This window comes from Bombina bombina, chromosome 1 (assembly GCF_027579735.1).
Source record: "Bombina bombina isolate aBomBom1 chromosome 1, aBomBom1.pri, whole genome shotgun sequence".
Taxonomy (NCBI): Eukaryota; Metazoa; Chordata; class Amphibia; order Anura; family Bombinatoridae; genus Bombina; species Bombina bombina.
Genome location: NC_069499.1, coordinates 1,453,101,666 through 1,453,121,970, shown reverse-complemented (window position 1 = coordinate 1,453,121,970; position 20,305 = coordinate 1,453,101,666). Strand labels below are relative to the sequence as shown.

The window sequence follows — 20,305 nt, the reverse complement described above, 5'->3', positions numbered from 1 at the left end:
CCTGTAACCGTAGCAATACTAGCAACTGGTTGCCATTGTAAACCCTGATGAATATACATCTTTAAGTAAGCTTCCAGATTCTTATCCATAGGGTCCTTGAACAAGGAACTATCCTCAAGGGGGATAGTTCTCTTGGCTAGAGTGGATATAGCGCCCTCTACCTTAGGTCAGCAACAGGAAACATTTTCTTAAAAACAGGGGACGGGGAAAAAGGGATCCCCGGCTTCTCCCATTCCTGATCTATAATGTCCGACTTACGGTCTGGGACCGGGAATACCTATACAGATGTAGGTACAACATCAGAAACTGTTACGTTTATTAGACTTCTTAGGAATCTCAGCGGCAGTTGTGTCATAGTCCTCCAAGGTGGCTAGGACCTCCTTCAAAAGTAGGTGTTCCAGCTTGACTCTAAAATTAACCTCCTCTGGATCTGTTGTACTAGCGACAGCAGTCTCAGAGTCTGAAATCTCGTCCTCAGAAGCCACTGAGGAATGATCCTCCTCAGATAGCTGAGAAAGGTTGACTAACACAGACTTAGTGGAGTCAGAACTCTTTGTATGAGGTATATTCTTAGATTTCCTCTTTCTTTTACCAGCTATAGGAAAAACTGATAAGGCTGCAGAAACTGCAGTAGTTATTTGCGCAGCAAAATCTCCTGGTAAATAAACACCCCCAGGAATTTGTTGAGAGGAACCGCAGGGCACTGCATGTGACATTGCTAAAGCTTGGGATGCTTGACGGAAAAGCTGAGGCATGGCACGAACAACATTATCCTGAGAGACAGATGGCTCTGAGAGGGATTTTTTATTTTTAGACAAAAGCATAGTGTTTAAACATAAGGAGCAAAACTGCACAGGAGGAATAATTTGCGCCTCCAAGCAATATAAACATTTCTCAAATGACACACTTAAGTTTGCATCAGGGTCACTAATAAAATTAATGTCCAATTAGTTAAATATTCTCTTACAAAAAAACAAAAAAATATTGTATACCCACAAACAAAATATAATTAGGATCCCAGAAGGATAAAACAAAAACTAACTGGCACCTCTAACCCTCAGCTCTGTTGAGGACTTACCACTCCAGTGACCAGCAGAGAATATCCCACTAGATGAAATTAGACGACTCTATAACCATCTAAGCAACACAGATCCGGATCAGCTAAGCAGACAGTTGCTAAAATATCCAGCTCGCCAAACACTCCGCTCAACTGTCGGCTTGATAGAGAAAGCCATGGAGCAGAAGAGCAGAGACCGGTCACATGACCAAAACAGTAAAAAGAAACTGCGCCACAGTGAAAAACAGGGAAAACTGACTAAACAAACCGGTTATTATAGACTAAGTGAGCAACTACCATTGTATAACGATAATCTGCCACACACAATATAAAGAATAAATTACCTTATAAAAACTTGCTCTTCAAACCTGGTTTGCAAAGGAAATTATATATAATAAATATTGAGCCTTCTCAGATATTTATGAGCTCCCTTAACCCTCTCATTGCCAGCCTCTTAAAATATAACATGAATATTCAAATTATATACCCCTATTAGCAGATGCAGTACTCAATTGTATGCCGCTGTTCTTACTATTTCTCCACCTTTAGAAATAAGTTATGTCCCAGGAAAAATTCCAGAGGATTTAACCCCTAAAGTGCCAGTTCTTTCTAACCTAGAAGGGAAAGCACTTATCTGTGGATCCAGCTGCAGGGCAGGGAACAGCTTCTTAGGTGTGACAGACTTAACCTCTGGCAGGGACCTGCAGAAAAAGACTAACCAACTCTGGATTTCTATAGGGGTAGCATTGATGGTAGAAGTTAAAGGGACACTGAACCCAAATTTTTTTCTTTCATGATTCAGATAGAGCATGCAATTTTAAGCAACTTTCTAATTTACTGCTATTATCAATTTTTATTCATTCTCTTGCTATCTTTACTTGAAAAAGAAGGCATCTAAGCTAAGGAGCCAGACATTTTTTGGTTCAGAATACTGGAGAGCACTTGTTTATTGGTGGGTGAATTTATCCACCAATCAGCAAGAACAACCCAGGCTGTTTACCAAAAATGGGTCGGCTTCTAAACTAATATTCTTGCTTTTGAAATAAAGATACAAAGAGAATGAAGAAAATTTGATAATAGGATTAAATTAAAAAGTTGCTTAAAATTGCATGCTGTATCTGAATCACAAAAGAAAAAATATGTGGGTTCAGTGTCCCTTTAAGCAAAGACCAGCTCGCCGTCTTCTAACTGCTAAAAGCCACCAATACTCTTACTAAAGAGAATTACATGGACACAGCATAGCCCCAATACTTGCTTGCAGGGAAAAGTACCCATTAAAGGATTAAATATCTTCAGACACCATCTACGCACATTCTCCTGATGAAAAAGGCAAAGAATGCTGGGGTGTTCTTTGCCTCCTCCTGCTGGCTAGGAGTAGAATTCCCACTAGTAATTGGAATGGATTTGTGTACTTTCCGTGCCATTAGAAAGAAATATATTTAACGTTTACAAGTACACACAGTTTCATAATTAACTATTCCAAATAAACCGCTATTAAACAAAATAAAAACTCAATTATGTTCTTAGTACTTTTAAATCAGGTTTGGAATTGCAGACGATATGGCTATGACTACGGTTGTGTAGCCGAAACACATAAGCCAGTTCTGCTCTTCAACCGCTACTTGTGTGTCTCTCCATTTGTAAAGCTCTTCATTTTAATGGATTGATGAAATAAAAGCTATGTTTTATTTATTTATGTTGGTGAGCTCATCCTTTTTAAGTTTTGCTACTTACAAACAGTGTTTGCTCTACCGATGTCACTCTACCAGAACTCACAACGAGGCTTGACATGAGACAGCGTGTAACCAACTCCCGCACGTACCAAGGGTAAGAGGCAGTAATCCTCCCCGGTAGGAAGTTGCTAGGAGTGCACCACAAGATGTCCCGCAGCCCTGTGGATTGCATGTTAACAAGCAAATCGTTGCCGCGATATTGTTGACCAGATGGTGAGTGACTTTTTTGCATAAGGCATGTGGTATAATTATATTAATCTAGCAACGGATCACATACATTACTGGATTTATTAACCCTTTGGGCTAAGCCATTTCCCACCTGGGTGCTAATAAAAAAAAAAACACAATTTATGCTTACCTGATAAATGTATTTCTCTTGTGGTGTATCCAGTCCACGGATCATCCATTACTTGTGGGATATTCTCATTCCCAACAGGAAGTTGCAAGAGGACACCCACAGCAGAGCTGTAATATAGCTCCTCCCCTAACTGTCATAGCCAGTCATTCGACCGAAAACAAGCAGAGAAAAGAGGAACCATAGGGTGCAGTGGTTACTGTAGTTTAAATTTAAAAATTACCTGCCTTAAAATGACAGGGCGGGCCGTGGACTGGATACACCACAAGAGAAATACATTTATCAGGTAAGCATAAATTGTGTTTTCTCTTGTAAGGTGTATCCAGTCCACGGATCATCCATTACTTGTGGGATACCAATACCAAAGCTAAAGTACACAGATGAAGAAAGGGACAAGGCAGGAACTTAAATGGAAGGAACCACTGCCCGTAAAACCTCTCTCCCAAATATAGCCTCCGAAGAAGCAAAAGTATAAAATTTGTAAAATTTTGAAAAAATATGAAGCGAAGACCAAGTCGTCGCCTTGAAAATCTGATCAAAAGGAGCCTCATTTTTAAAGGCCCAAGTGGAAGCCACAGCTCTAGTGGAATGAGCTGTAATCCTTTCAGGAGGCTGCTGTCCAGCAGTCTCATAGGCTAAGTGGATTAAGCTTCTTTAGTCAAAAAGAAAAAGAGGTTGCCGAAGCCTTTTGACCTCTCCTCTGTCCAGAGTAGACAACAAACAAAGCAGATGTTTGACGAAAATCTTTAGTAGCTTGTAAGTAAAACTTTAAAGCACGGACCACGTCCAGATTGTGTAACACAAGGATGGAACAACAATCTCTTGATTGATATTCTTGTTAGATACCACCTTAGGTAAGAACCCAGGTTTGGTACGCAGGACTACCTTATCCGTATGAAAAATCAGATAAGGAGAATCACATTAATATACAGATAGCACAGAGACTCTACGAGCCGAGGAAATAGCTACCAAAAAAAGAACTTTCCAAGATAAAAGCTTGATATCTATGGAATGAAAGAGGTTCAAACGGAACTCCTTGAAGAACCTTAAGAACCAAGTTTAAGCTCCATGGTGGAGCAACAGGTTTATACACAGGCTTGATTCTAACTAAAGCCTGACAAAATGCCTGAACGTCTGGAACATCTGCCAGACACTTAACTAGCTGACAATCCTTTTTCCAAACCTTCTTGGAGAAAATATAATATCCTAGCAATTCTGACCTTACTCCATCAGTAACCCTTGGATTCACACCAATAAAGATATCTACGCCATACCTTATTGTAAATTTTCCTGGTGACAGGCTTTCGTGCCTGTCTTAAGGTATCAATAACTGACTCGGAGAAGCCACGCTTTGATAAAATCAAGCGTTCAATCTCCAGGCAGTCAGCCTCAGAGAAATTAGATTTGGATGGTTGAAAGGACCCTGAAGTAGAAGGTCCTGTTTCAGAGGCAGAGACCATGGTGGAAAGGATGACATGTCCACTAGATCTGCATACCAGGTCCTGCGTGGCCACGCAGGTGCTATCAGAATCACCGATGCTCTCTCCGGCTTGATCTTGGCAATCAGTCGAGGGAGCAGAGGAAACGGTGGAAACACATAAGCCAGGTTGAAAGACCAGGGCGCTGCTAGAGCATCTATCAGTGTCGCCTTGGGATCCCTGGACCTGGATCCGTAACACGGAAGCTTGGCGTTCTGGCGAGATGCCATGAGATCCAGTTCTGGTTTGCCCCAGTTGTGCAAATACCTCCGGATGGAGTTCCCACTCTCCCGGATGAAAAGTCTGACGACTTAGAAAATCCGCCTCCCAGTGCTCTACACCTGGGATATGGATAGCTGATAGGTAGCAAGAGTGAATCTCTGCCCAGCGAATTATTTTTGAAACTTCTAACATCTCTAGGGAACTTCTCGTTCCCCCTTGATGGTTGATGTAGGCTACAGTCGTGATGTTGTCCGACTGAAATCTGATGTACCTCAGAGTTGCTAACTGAGGCCAAGCCTGAAGAGCCTTGAATATCGCTCTTAGTTCCAGAATATTTAATGGAAGGAGAGACTCCTCCTGAGTCCACGATCCCTGAGCCTTCAGGGAGTTCCAGACTGCACCCCAACCTAGAAGGCTGGCATCTGTCGTAACAATTGTCCAATCTGGCCTGCGAAAGGTCATACCTTTGGACAGATGGACCCGAGATAGCCACCAGAGAAGAGAATCCCTGGTCTCTTGGTCCAGATTCAGTTGAGGGGACAAATCTGTGTAATCCCCGTTCCACTGACTGAGCATGCATAGTTGCAGCGGTCTGAGATGTAAGCGTGCAAACGGCACTATGTCCATTGCCGCTACCATTAAGCCAATTACTTCCATACACTGAACCACCGAAGGGCGCGGAATGGAATGAAGAACCCGGCAGGAATTTAGAAGCTTTGATAACCTGGACTCCGTCAGGTGAATTTTCATTTCTACAGAATCTATCAGAATCTAATCAAGCGTTCAATCTCCAGGCAGTCAGCCTCAGAGAAATTAGATTTGGATGGTTGAAAGGACCCTGAAGTAGAAGGTCCTGTTTCAGAGGCAGAGACCCGGCAGGAATTTAGAAGCTTTGATAACCTGGACTCCGTCAGGTGAATTTTCATTTCTACAGAAGTCCCTAGAAAGGAAACTCTTGTGAGTGGGGATAGAGAACTCTTTTCCTCGTTCACTTTCCACCCATGCGACCACAGAAATGCCAGTACTACGTCCGTATGAGACTTGGCAATTTGGAAGTTTGACGCCTGTATCAGGATGTCGTCTAAATAAGGGGCTACTGCTATGCCCCGCGGCCTTAGGACCGCCATAAGCGACTCTAGAACCTTTGTAAAGATTCTTGGGGCTGTAGCTAATCCCAAGGGAAGAGCTACAACTGGTAATGCCTGTCTTGAAAGGCAAACCTGAGAAACCGATGATGATCTTTGTGTATCGGAATGTGAAGATAAGCATCCTTTAGATCCACTGTAGTCATATATTGACCCTCCTGGATCAGTGGTAGGATGGTACGAATAGTTTCCATCTTGAACGACGGAACTTTGAGGAATTTGTTTAAGATCTTTTAGATCCAAAATTGGTCTGAAGGTTCCCTCTTTTTTGGGAACCACAAACAGATTTGAGTAAAAACCCTGTCCCTGTTCCTCCTTTGGAACTGGATGGATCACTCCCATAACTAGGAGGTCTCGTACACAGTGTAAGAATGCCTCTCTCTTTATCTGGTGTGCAGATAATTGTGAAAGGTGAAATCTCCCTTTTGGGGGGGAAGCTTTGAAGTCCAGAAGATATCCCTGGGATATAATTTCCAACGCCCAGGGATCCTGAACATCTCTTGCCCACGCCTGGGCAAAGAGTGAAAGTCTGCCCCCTACTAGATCCGTTCCCGGATAGGGGGCCGTTCCTTCATGCTGTCTTAGAGGCAGCAGCAGGCTTTTTTACCTGCTTACCTTTTTTCCAGGTCAGGTTTGGTCTCCAGACTGTCTTGGATTGAGCAAAAGTTCCCTCTTGTTTATTATTAGAGGAAGTTGATGCCGCACCTGCCTTGAAGTTTTGAAAGGCACGAAAATTAGACTGTTTGGGCCTAGATTTGGACCTGTCCTGAGGAAGGGTATGACCTTTTCCTCCAGTGATATCTTTAAGAGAAACAAATTTTGTCAGAACTTGAAAAAAACTGAAAAAAATGCAGTAAATCAAACAAAATGTTTACAGTGTGTATAATAGGCTAACAGAGCATTGCACCCACTTGCAAATGGATGATCAACCCCTTAGTTCAAAAACGGATCAAAAAAACGAAATAGACATTTTTTAACAGTCACAACCAACTGCCACAGCCTTACTGTGGCCCTACCTTCCCCAATAAACGACTTTGGAAAGCCTTTGGGCCCTTTAGAGATGTCCTATAGCATTCAGAGGGCCTTTGATGGAAGCTAGATGTCACAGTTTGTAATTTTAACTGCACCAACTGTAACTTTTATACTACAACAGTGGAAATTGTTTCTAGTCAAAATTTAAGCCAGCCATGTGGAAAAAACTAGGCCCCAATAAAGTTTTATCACCAAAGCATATATAAAAACGATTAAACATGCCAGCAAACGTTTATATTGCAATATCATAAGGGTATTACCCCTGGGAGTAAGCATGATACCAGTCGTTATTAAATCACTGTATTCAGGCTTAACTTACATTAATCCGGTATCAGCAGCATTTTCTAGTGTTTTCCATCTCTAGAAAAAATTATAACTGCACATACCTGATAGCAGAATAAACTGCACGCCATTCTCTCGCTGAAGTTACCTCATCTGTGTAATCCCCTCAGACATATGTGAGAATAGCAATGGATCTTAGTTACAACCTGCTAAGATCATAGAAACCTCAGGCAGATTCTTCTTCTATTTACTGCCTGAGATAAAATGGCACAACTCCGGTACTATTTAAAAATAACAAACTTTTGATTGAAGAAAATAAACTAGCTATATTTAACCACTCTCTCCTACAACGTCCTTGCTTGTTGAGAGTTGCAAGAGAATGACTGGGTATGACAGTTATGGGAGGAGCTATATTACAGCTCTGCTGTGGGTGTCCTCTTGCAACTTCCTGTTGGGAATGAGAATATCCCACAAGTAATGGATGATCCGTGGACTGGATACACTTTACAAGAGAAATGTATTATTTTTGAAAACTTTTTTTTTTTTTTTTAACTTTTTTTTTATTTATTTTACAGACCCCCAAGACTTACACTGTTGGAAGGGTTAGGAGATTACCTTTCCAATAATGGGTCTTGGGGGCATGTAGCTGCTTAGATGCCTGAGATACACTCTTCTAAGCAGCATGCCCCTCCTCCTATACTTAACATTGTTAAGTATAAATAAAGTTGTGCGGTGACGTCATCACGTAATTGCACGTGACGTCACTGCGCATCACGTGAAGCCCGGGCGATGCCTGTCACTCTACAGGCACGATTGCCGGGGTAGGAGCAGTAAGGAGCCCCCAGATCTCCCTCAAGGTGAGAGAGTGCTCATAACGGCTAGCAGAGTGAGAAACTCTGACGGCTCAGAGCCGTCATTAGCACTCAAAGGGTTAAGTGATGTTTTGGGGAATACACCCCTTCATCAGACCAAAGTACATACAGTGAAACCAACATTTATAGACTCACAGAATACACTGAGGGAGGGTCTTCTGTGAGTCTATAAATGTTGGTTTCACTGTATGTACTTTGGTCTGATGAAGGGGTGTATTCCCCGAAACGCTAATTACTATTGGAAATATCACTCCTGGCCAGCAGTAGGAGGCAAAGAGCACCACAGCAAAGCTTTTAAGTATTACCTGCCTTCCCTCCAACTCCAGTCATTTGACCGAAGGAAAAAGAGAGAAAGGAAGTAACACAAGGCACAGAGGTGCCTGAGGTTTATAACACAACAAAACTGTCTAAATAAACAGGGCAGACCGTGGACTCACCTTGTCAAGAAAGAAAGAAAGACATTTATCAGGTAAGAATACATTTTGTTTCCTTTCTAATGACACAGTGAGTCCACGGATCATCTCTAATTACTATTGGGAATCAATATCCAAGCTAGAGGACACAGATAAGGGAGGGACAAAACAGGGAACCTAAACGGAAGGCACCACTGCTTGAAGAACCTTTCTCCCGAGGTAAAAGTATCAACTTTATAGAATTTTGAAAAAGTGTGTAGAGAGGACCAAGTTGCAGCCTTGCAAATCTGTTCCACAGAAGCTTCATTTTTGAATGCCCAAGAAGAGGAAACGGCCCTCGTGGAATGAGCCATGATTCTCTCAGGAGGCTGTTGTCCAACAGTTTCATAGGCCAAACTAATTATACTCTTCAGCCACAAAGAAAAAACATAATTTATGCTTACCTGATAAATTTATTTCTCATGTAGTGTATTCAGTCCACGGATCATCCATTACTTATGGGATATATTCCCTTCCCAACAGGAAGTTGCAAGAGGATCACCCACAGCAGAGCTGCTATATAGCTCCTCCCCTCACGTCATATCCAGTCATTCGACCGAAACAAAACAAGAAAGGAGAAACCATAGGGTGTAGTGGTGACTGGAGTTTTAATTAAAATTTAGATCTGCCTTAAAAAGACAGGGCGGGCCGTGGACTGAATACACTACAAGAGAAATAAATTTATCAGGTAAGCATAAATTATGTTTTCTCTTGTTAAGTGTATTCAGTCCACGGATCATCCATTACTTATGGGATACCAATACCAAAGCTAAAGTACACGGATGATGGGAGGGACAAGGCAGGAACTTAAACGGAAGGAACCACTGCCTGTAGAACCTTTCTCCCAAAAACAGCCTCCGAAGAAGCAAAAGTGTCAAATTTGTAAAATTTTGAAAAGGTGTGAAGCGAAGACTAAGTCGCAGCCTTGCAAATCTGTTCAACAGAGGCCTCATTCTTAAAGGCCCAGGTGGAAGCCACAGCTCTAGTGGAATGAGCTGTAATTCTTTCAGGGGGCTGCTGTCCAGCAGTCTCATAGGCTAAACATATTATGCTACGAAGCCAAAAGGAGAGAGAGGTTGCCGAAGCTTTTTGACCTCTCCTCTGTCCCGAGTAAACGACAAACAGGGAAGAAGTTTGACGAAAATCTTTAGTTGCCTGTAAATAGAATTTCAGGGCACGGACTACGTCCAGATTATGCAAAAGTTGTTCCTTCTTTGAAGAAGGATTAGGACATAATGATGGAACAACAATCTCTTGATTGATATTCCTGTTAGAAACTACTTTAGGTGAAAACCCAGGTTTAGTACGCAGAACTACCTTGTCTGAATGAAAAATCAGATAAGGAGAATCACAATGTAAGGCAGATAACTCAGAGACTCTTCGAGCCGAGGAAATAGCCATCAAAAACAGAACTTTCCAAGATAAAAGCTTAATATCAATGGAATGAAGGGGTTCAAACGGAACACCTTGAAGAACTTTAAGAACCAAGTTTAAGCTCCACGGAGGAGCAACAGTCTTAAACACAGGCTTAATCCTAGCCAAATCCTGACAAAAAGCCTGGACATCTGGAACTTCTGCCAGACGCTTGTGCAAAAGAATAGACAGAGCGGAAATCTGTCCCTTTAACGAACTAGCAGATAAGCCCTTTTCTAAACTCTCTTGTAGAAAGGACAATATCCTAGGAATCCTAACCTTACTCCATGAGTAACTCCTGGATTCGCACCAATATAAATATTTACGCCATATCTTATGGTAGATTTTTCTGGTAACAGGCTTCCGTGCCTGTATTAAGGTATCAATAACTGACTCCGAGAAGCCACGCTTTGATAGGATCAAGCGTTCAATCTCCATGCAGTCAGCCTCAGAGAAATTAGATTTGGATGGTTGAAAGGACCTTGTATTAGAAGGTCCTGCCTCAGAGGCAGAGACCATGGTGGACAGGAAGACATGTCCACTAGGTCTGCATACCAGGTCCTGCGTGGCCACGCAGGCGCTATCAGAATCACTGATGCTCTCTCCTGTTTGATCTTGGCAATCAGTCGAGGCAGCAGTGGAAACGGTGGAAACACATAAGCCATGTTGAAAACCCAAGGGGCTGCTAGAGCATCTATCAGCGCCGCTCCCGGGTCCCTGGACCTGGATCCGTAACGAGGAAGCTTGGCGTTCTGGCGAGACGCCATGAGATCCAGTTCTGGTTTGCCCCAACGATGAACCAGCTGAACGAACACCTCCGGATGAAGTACCCACTCCCCCGGATGAAAAGTCTGGCGACTTAGAAAGTCCGCCTCCCAGTTCTCCACACCTGGGATGTAAATCGCTGACAGGTGGCAAGAGTGAGACTCTGCCCAGCGAATTATCCTTGAGACTTCTAACATCGCTAGGGAACTCCTGGTTCCCCCTTGATGGTTGATGTAAGCCACAGTCGTGATGTTGTCCGACTGAAATCTGATGAACCTCAGTGTTGCTAACTGAGGCCAAGCTAGAAGAGCATTGAATATTGCTCTTAACTCCAGAATATTTATTGGGAGGAGTTTCTCCTCCTGAGTCCACGATCCCTGAGCCTTCTGTTGTTACAATCGTCCAATCTGGCCTGCGAAAGGTCATGCCTTTGGACAGATGGACCCGAGAAAGCCACCAGAGAAGAGAATCTCTGGTCTCTCGATCCAGATTTAGTAGAGGAGACAAATCTGAGTAATCCCCATTCCACTGACTTAGCATGCATAATTGCAGTGGTCTGAGATGCAGGCGCGCAAATGGCACTATGTCCATTGCCGCTACCATTAAGCCGATTACTTCCATGCACTGAGCCACTGACGGGCGTGGAATGGAATGAAGGACACGGCAAGCATTTAGAAGTTTTGATAACCTGGACTCTGTCAGGTAAATTTCCATCTCTACAGAATCTATAAGGGTCCCTAGGAAGGAGACTCTTGTGAGTGGTAATAGAGAACTCTTTTCCACGTTCACATTCCACCCATGCGACCTCAGAAATGCCAGAACTATCTCTGTATGAGACTTGGCAATTTGAAAGCTTGACGCTTGTATCAGAATGTCGTCTAGATACGGAGCCACCGCTATGCCTCGCGGTCTTAGAACCGCCAGAAGTGAGCCCAGAACCTTTGTAAAAATTCTCGGGGCCGTAGCTAACCCGAAGGGAAGAGCTACAAACTGGTAATGCCTGTCTAGAAAGGCAAATCTTAGGTACCGATAATGATCTTTGTGAATCGGTATGTGAAGGTAGGCATCCTTTAAGTCCACTGTGGTCATGTACTGACCCTCTTGGATCATGGGTAGGATGGTTCGAATAGTTTCCATTTTGAATGATGGAACTCTTAGGAATTTGTTTAAGATCTTTAGGTCCAAGATTGGTCTGAAGGTTCCCTCTTTCTTGGGAACCACAAACAGATTTGAGTAAAATCCTTGCCCTTGTTCCGTCCGCGGAACAGGGTGGATCACCCCCATTACTAGGAGGTCTTGTACACAGCGTAGGAATGCCTCTTTCTTTATCTGGTTTTCTGATAACCTTGATAGATGGAATCTCCCTCGAGGAGGAGAAGCTTTGAAGTCCAGAAGATATCCCTGAGATATGATCTCCAACGCCCAGGGATCCTGGACATCTCTTGCCCACGCCTGGGCGAAGAGAGAAAGTCTGCACCCCACTAGATCTGTTTCCGGATAGGGGGCCATCCCTTCATGCTGTCTTAGGGGCAGTAGTAGGTTTTCTGGCCTGCTTGCCCTTGTTCCAGGACTGGTTAGTTTTCCAGGCCTGTCTGTAACGAGCAACAGTTCCTTCCTGTTTTGGAGCGGAGGAAGTTGATGCTGCTCCTGCCTTGAAGTTTCGAAAAGCACAAAAATTAGACTGTTTGGCCTTAGATTTGGCCCTGTCCTGAGGAAGAGTATGACCCTTACCTCCAGTAATGTCAGCAATAATTTCTTTCAAACCAGGCCCGAATAAGGTCTGCCCCTTGAAAGGAATATTAAGCAATTTAGATTTAGAAGTCACGTCAGCTGACCAGGATTTAAGCCATAGCGCTCTGCGCGCCTGGATGGCGAATCCGGAGTTCTTAGCCGTTAGTTTAGTTAAATGTACAATGGCATCAGAAACAAATGCATTAGCTAGCTTAAGTGCTTTAAGCTTGTCCATAATTTCATCCAATGGAGCTGTGTGAATGGCCTCTTCTACAGACTCAAACCAGAATGCCGCAGCAGCAGTGACAGGCGCAAAGCATGCAAGGGGCTGTAAGATAAAACCTTGTTGAACAAACATTTTCTTAAGGTAACCTTCTAATTTTTTATCCATTGGATCCGAAAAAGCACAACTATCCTCCACCGGGATAGTGGTACGCTTAGCTAAAGTAGAAACTGCTCCCTCCACCTTAGGGACCGTCTGCCATAAGTCCCGTCTATTGGAAACATTTTCCTAAATATAGGAGGTGGGGAAAAGGGCACACCGGGTCTATCCCACTCCTTGCTAATAATTTCTGTAAGCCTTTTAGGTATAGGAAAAACGTCAGTACACACCGGCACCACATAATATATATCCAGCCTACATAATTTCTCTGGAATTGCAACTGTGTTACACTTATTCAAGAGCCGCTAAAACCTCCCCTAGCAATACAAGGAGGTTCTCAAGCTTAAATTTAAAATTAGAGATCTCTAAATCCGGTTTCCCTGGATCAGATCCGTCACCCACAGAATGAAGCTCTCCGTCCTCATGTTCTGCAAACTGTGACGCAGTATCGGACATGGCTCTCAAAGCACCAGCGCGCTCTGTCCTTATCCCAGAGCTATCGCGCTTGCCTCTTAATTCTGGCAATTTAGATAATACTTCTGTCAGGGTATTATTCATAATAGTAGCCATGTCTTGTAAAGTGATTGCTATGGGCGTCTCTGATGTACTTGGCGCCACAATATCACGCGCCTCCTGAGCGGGAGGCGAAGGTACTGACACGTGAGGAGAGTTAGTCGGCATAACTTCCCCCTCGTTGTCTGGTGATAATTCTTTTACAGATAAAGACTGACCTTTATTATTTAAAGTGAAATCAATACATTTAGTACACATATTTCTATGGGGCTCCACACTGGCCTTCAAACATAGTGAACAAACAGATTCATCTGTGTCAGACATGTTTAAACAGACTAGAAATGAGACTAGCAAGCTTGGAAAACACTTTAAAATAAGTTTACAAGCAATATAAAAAATGCTACTGCGCCTTTAAGAAGCACAAAAAACTGTCTCAGTTGAAATAACAATGAACCAAATCAGTTATAGCAACCAAATTTTCACAGTAAATGTATTAAGTTAGCAGAGCATTGCACCCACTTGCAAATGGATGATTAACCCCTTAATACCCAAAACGGATAATCAATAGAGGAAAAAAAAAACGTTTTTAACACAGTCAAACACACTGTCACAGGTCTGCTGTGACTGATTACCTCCCTCAAAATGACTTTTGAAGTCCCTTGAGCTCTCTAGAGACGTCCTGGATCATGTAGAAAGAAGCAGGAAGACAGACTGAATTTTTACTGCGCAAAAAAGCGCTAAAATAGGCCCCTCCCACTCATTATTACAACAGTGGGAAGCCTCAGTTAACTGTTTCTATGCAGAAATATAAGTCAGCCATGTGGAAAAAATTATGCCCCAATAAGTTTTATCACCAATGTACCTCAAAAAACGATTAAACATGCCATCAAACGTTTTAAACATCCTTTTTTAAAGAGTATGTATCTCTATTGATAAGCCTGATACCAGTCACTTCTACTGCATTTAAGGCTTTATTACATTACTTCAGTATTAGCAGCATTTTCTTAGTCAAATTCCATTCCTTAGAAAATTACTTTACTGCACATACATTAATCAGCCTGATACCAGTCGCTTTCACTGCATTTAAGGCTTTACTTACATTACTTCGGTATCAGCAGTATTTTCTTAGTCAATTCCATTCCTTAGAAAAATATTTTACTGCACATACCTTATTTGCAGGAGACCCCGCACGCTATTCCCTTTCTGAAGTTACCCAACTCCTCAGAATGTGTGAGAACAGCCAGTGGATCTTAGTTACTTCTGCTAAGATCATAGAAAACGCAGGCAGATTCTTCTTCCAAATACTGCCTGAGAAAAAACAGCACACTCCGGTGCCATTTAAAAATAACAAACTTTTGATTGAAGAAATAATTAAGTATAAAACACCACACTCCTCTCACGACCTCCATCTATGTTGAGGGTTGCAAGAGAATGACTGGATATGACATGTGAGGGGAGGAGCTATATAGCAGCTCTGGTGTGGGTGATCCTCTTGCAACTTCCTGTTGGGAAGGGAATATATCCCATAAGTAATGAATGATCCGTGGACTGAATACACTTAACAAGAGAAAGAAGTAGCTGTAGCTTTCTGACCCTTGCGTTTCCCAGAGAAAACAATGAACCAAGCAGAAGACTGGCAAAAGTACTTAGTTGCCTGTAAATAGTATTTCCACGCACCACATCTAGGTTGTGCAGCAGACTTTCTTTATGAGAAGAAGGGTTAGGACACAAAGAAGGAACAATTTCTTGATTAATGTTCCTATACGAAAACACTTTAGGAAGGAAACCTAACTTAGTACGCAGAACTACCTTATCCGAATGAAAAATAAGGTAAGGGGATTCACACTGCAATGCTGAGAGTTCTGAGACTCTGCGAGCAGAGGAAATTGCAACAAGAAACAAAACTTTCCAAGATAACATCTTAATATCTAAGGAATGCATAGGCTCAAACGGAGCCTATGAACAATGTTAAGACTCCAGGGAGGAGTAACCGTTTGAACACAGGCCTGATTCTGACCAAGGCCTGACAAAAAGGCTGCACGTCTGGTACATCCGCCAGACGTTTATGCAACAAAATAGACAAGGCAGATATTTGACCCTTCAAGGTACTAGCAGATAATCCCCTTCTCCAGACCCTCCTTGAGAAAAGAGAAAATCCTAGGAATTCGAACTCTACTCCAAGAGTAACCCCTGGATTCACACCAATACAGATATCTATGCCATATCTTATAGTAAATCTGTCTGGTAACAGGTTTACGAGCCTGAATCATGGTCTCAATGACCGACTCAGAAAAATCACGCTGAAATAAAATTAAGCGTTCAATCTCCAAGCAGTCAGCTTCAGAGAAACTAGATTTGGGTGAAGGAAGGGCCCTTGAAGTAGAAGGTCCTTCCTCAATGGAAGTCTCCAAGGTGGAAGAGATGATGATATCTTCACTAGGTCTGCATACCAGATCCTGCGAGGCCACCCTGATGCAATGAGGATCACCTACGCCCTCTACTGTTTGATTCAAGAAATGACCCGAAGAAGGAGAGCGAACAGAGGAAATAGGTATGCTAGATTGAAATTCAAAGGAACCGCCAGAGAATCTATCAGTACAGCCTAAGGATCCCTCAACCTCGACTCATACCTCTGAAGCTTGGCATTCTGTCGAGATGCCATGAGATCCAGTTTTGGCTGTCCCCATTTGAGAATCAAGTTGGTAAACAACTCTGGATAGAGTTCCCACTCCCCCGGGTGAAAAGTCTGTCTGCTCAGAAAATCTGCTTCCCATATGTCCACTCCTGGAATGTGGATCGCAGACAGAAAGCAGTTGTGGGTCTCCGCCCACTGAATAATCTTGGCTACCTCTGTCATGGCCAAGGAACTCAAGAGTTTCTCCCTGATGGTTGATGTAAGCCACTGAAGTTATGTTGTCCGACTGGAACCTGATAAACCGGGCTGAAGCTTACTGAGGCCAGGCCAGAAGAGCATTGAAGATTGCCCTCAGCTCTAGGATGTTTATGGGGAGAACAGACTCCTCCCAAATCCATGTCCCCTGAGCCTTTGAGTCCCAGACTGCTCCCCATCCCAGCAGGCTGGTGTGTTGTCACAATCACCCAGGTGGGTCTGCGAAAGCAGGTTCCCTGGGAGAGATGATCCTGAGACAACCACCAAGGAAGAGAGTCTCTTGTCACCTGATCCAGATGAATTTGCAGAGACAGAACCGCATAATCCCGGTCTATTGTCTGAGCAAGCAGAGGTCTGAGATGGAACCGGGCAAACGGAATGATGTCCATGGCTACCATCAGACTGATTACCTCCATACATTGAGCCACAGACGACCGAGGAGAGGACTGAAAGGCCAGACAAGAGTCGAGGATCTTTGATTTTCTGACCTCTGTCAGAAATATTCTCATTGATAAGGAATCTATTATGGTTCACAGGAACACTACCCTTGTAGCTGGAATCAAGGAACTCTTTCCCAAATTCACCTTCCATCCGTGAGAACGCAGAAAAGATAACATCTCCGTGTAAGAGTTTGCTTGATGAAAGTAAGGCGCAGAAAAGATAACATCTCTGTGTAAGAGTTTGCTTGATGAAAGTAAGGCGCCTGGAACAAAATGTTGTCCAGATAAGGCGCCACAGCAATACCCCGCAACCAGAGCACCACCAACAGGGCTCCCAGGACCTTTGAGAAAATTGTGGGAGCTGTGGCAAGGCCGAATGGAAGAGCCACAAACTGGAAGTGTTTGTCTAGAAAGGAAAACCTCAGAAAATTGTGATGATCCCTGTGGGTGGGAACATGTAAGTACGCATCCTTTAAATCTACAGTTGTCACGAATTGACCGTCTTGAACGAAGGTAAGAATGGAACGAATAGTTTCAATCTTGAAGGACGGTACTCTGAGGAACTCGTTTAGACTTTTGAGATCTAAAATTGGTCTGAAGGTTCCCTCTTTTTTGGGAACCACGAACAGTTTGGAGTAGAATCCCAGACCCTATTCCTGCATTTGGAACAGAAACTATCACTCCTAGGTCGGCATGGTCCCGGACACAGTGTAAGAACGCCTCTCTTTATCTGGTCTACAGATAACCTTGAGAGCAGAAACCTGCCCCTGGGGGGAATGGTTTTGAACTCTAGTTTGTATCCCTGGGATACGATGTCCACTGCCAAGGAATCCGGCACATTTCGAACCCTGGCCTGAGCTAAGAAAGAAAGTCTTCCCCCCACCAGATTCGGTCCCGGATCAGGGCAGAGCCTTCATGCTGACTTTGAGTCACTAACGGGCTTCTTAGATTGCTTCCCCTTGTTCCAAGACTGTTTGGACCCCCAGGAAGGCTTAGACTGTTCCTGCTTGGCAGAGGGAGAGGAATTTTTACTCTGACGTCCCTTCTGCTTATTCCTCTTATCCTGAGGGAGGAAATGACCCTTTCCTCCCGTAATGTCTGAAATAATTTCAGCCAAGCCCAGCCCAACTAAGGTCTTACCCTTGTAGGGAATCGCCAAAAGCTTAGACGTGGACGACACATCCGCAGACCAGGATTTCAACCATAAAGCTCTGCAAGCCAGTACTGCAAACCCAGAAATCTTTGCTCTCAACTTAATAACTTGAAGGAAAGCATCCGTAATAAAGTAATTGGCCAACTTTAAGGCCTTGATCCTATCCTGAAACTCTTCAACGGGGGTATCTGTCTGAAAAGAATCAGACAACGCATCAAACCAGTATGCTGTCGCACTGGTGACGGTAGCAATACATATTGCAGGTTGCCATTGTAAACCCTGGTGTACATACATCTTTTTAAGTAACCCTTCCAACTTCTTATCCATAGGTTTCTTAAAAGAACAGCTATCCTCTATGGGATAGTGGTTCTCTTAGCTAAAGTGGAAATTGCCCCCTCCACCTTAGGGACCATCTGCCAAGACTCCTTGATAGAATCAGCTATTGGAAACATCTTAAAAATTGGGGATGGAGAAAAGGGAATACCAGGTCTCTCCCATTCCCGAGCGATAATCTCTGTAGCCCGGTCTGGTACAGGAAAAACCTCCACTGTGGAAGGTACATCAAAGTATTTATTTAGCTTACTAGACTTCTTAGGATTGACTACGACCGTCATGTCTGAGTCGTCCAAGGTGGCCTAAACCTCCCTAAGTAACAAACGGAGGTGTTCTAGCTTAAACCTGAATGATACAACTTCAGCATCAGAAGAAGGAATTACACTGAGTCTGAGATTTCACCCTCAGATGCCACCGAAGTATCTTCCTCCTCAGACTTCTGGGAGGGAACATTCGGAATAGCCACGACTCTTTATATTTCCTCTTGCGCTTTCCCTGCAGCATGGGAAAAGCAGACAGGGCATCAGTTACCGCAGAGGATATGTGATTAGTAATGTCTTGCAAAGTAAATCCAACTTGAGTGTTAGAGGAAGCGCAGGGCACTGCATGTGGGGACGATAAGGTTTGGGACACTTGAGGAGAAAGCTGTGGCATATCTTGAACAGGAGACCCCTGAACAGCATCTTCCTTAGATAATGATTGCTCAGAATCAAAAAGTCTATCCCTGTACTGTAATGTTCTCTCAATACATGAGGAACAAAAAGGTATTGGTGGTTAAACATTGGAATCAAAACACAAGCTACATGTCACATTTTGCAGGGCCTCTTGATCCATCTTTACCCCCAAATTAAATAAAAATGTCCTTATTTAATTTTAAAGTAATTATCAAAAAAAAACTTTACGGTCACTTTAAATTTTAAAATTAAAATTTATATTCAAACACGCAACCGCAGAGCAGCTGCTCACTTACAACCTCAGACAGCCTCTTCACCTCAGCACTTTTGCTGAGGTGCCTACCTGTCCTGCTGGAACAAGGGAAATAGGAGATTTAACGATCCGGACCAAGAGCTGCTCAAACAGGCTACCAGCCGACAAGATCCTTGCTAGCAGAGCCGCAACGAACCCCTCTATACCGGATCGCACAGAAGGGCGTGACTAAACTAACTCCCGGTCGCCATTATACCTCCCTGTAGCCGTCACATAATAAAGCATACAAAAAACACATACCACCAAGTCAGGAATTAAACCGGAGCTGAGCATCGATAATGAGTTACCTCTCACATAACAGCAGCATATCAGCAAATATGCTACTGCTCCTCAAGCCTCCAGTGCCTGCATAACTGCCTATATGAATCCCATTGAGCCTAAATAGGATTGTATTAAAATGAAAGGTCCCATACAGATTTAACTGTAAAAGTGACATTCTCCTGACCCAAGAAAATAAAATTAGGCACTTAACTGAATACAACACTGCACGGCAGCAGGGCAGTTCACTTGGTTTGAGAGGCACACCTACTCACATGGACCTGTGAAAAAAAAACCTGAATAATCCTACTCAGGCTTTCAAAACAGGGCAGCAACAACTGCTTGGGAGGCGCAGTGAGGATTATACCCCACAAGTTCCCAATTGCTTAAAAGCCACCACTGCTCTACTGAAGAGACTGACAGGCTACGGCTAAACCCCAGGAAGGAGCAGAGCAAACTTGCTCTGCTTCAAAATAATAAAATCTTGATTGAAGAATCTTCTTTCAGACACCTAAACGTTACCACCTCCTTGCTTTTAACGTAGGCAAAGAGAATGACTTGGGTTGGAGGGACGGGAGGAGATATTTAACAGCTTTGCTGTGGTGCTCTTTGCCTCCTCCTGCTGGTCAGGAGTGATATTCCCAATAGTAATTAGAGATGATCGATGGACTCACCGTGTCATTAGAAAGAAATATAAATTTATTATATACATGAAAATTTGCAGCATTGCTTTATCACTAACTACTAAATTTGCTCTCCAGGTGTTTTTCGCTGACTGGTCAGCTATTTCAAATGTGTGTGTTTAAATGGCA

The 20,305-nt window shown here is 43.3% G+C and overlaps 1 protein-coding gene across 1 annotated transcript in view; it reads right to left on the bottom strand.

Annotated features, from left to right (window-relative positions):
* The window catches only part of PYCR1 (pyrroline-5-carboxylate reductase 1), a 64,191-nt gene that overhangs the window by 9,203 nt on the left and 34,683 nt on the right, over positions 1 to 20,305 (bottom strand). The gene's annotated exons all lie outside the window — the stretch shown is intronic.